This window comes from Belonocnema kinseyi, chromosome 8, assembly GCF_010883055.1.
Source record: "Belonocnema kinseyi isolate 2016_QV_RU_SX_M_011 chromosome 8, B_treatae_v1, whole genome shotgun sequence".
NCBI lineage: Eukaryota > Metazoa > Arthropoda > Insecta > Hymenoptera > Cynipidae > Belonocnema > Belonocnema kinseyi.
The window spans coordinates 55,437,600-55,438,115 of NC_046664.1; positions in this window are offsets into that span (position 1 = coordinate 55,437,600).

A 516-nucleotide genomic window follows, 5' to 3' on the forward strand; every position below is an offset into this window, starting at 1 on the left:
GTATAGAGCTCCAAGGAGATTATGTTGAAAAATAAAAAAAAATTTAACCAAAAAAAATTGTTTTTATACTTCATTCTAAGGACTTATTGAACTACCCTCGTACATAATCGAGCGCGAAACGCGAGATAAATACAACATCGAGCGTGAAGTGCGAGATCCAAGAGTTGCGCGCCGCAGGCGCGCTCAAACTTGCGAGCGAAGTGAGCCGCGCGCACTGCGCGCGACGAGAATGTGCCCACGGAGCGGGAAGATTTTTTTTATTGAAGTAAATCAATTTTAGAATTTTTAAATTTTAATCTGAAATTTGTTAATCATTTATGTCAAAGATTTTATGTTAAAAATTTTGTAAGATAAAAATGCTGGTCTTTGAATAAAATCCGGGATCAGGGAAAATTAAAAAGTGGTCAGGGAAAGGTCAGGAAATTTTGAAAAAGAAATTTTGCGAAGACCCCGATTTAGATTTTAAGGCTGGAAAGAAGAAATTTTGGTATTACAAAAAATAATTCACTGCATAAA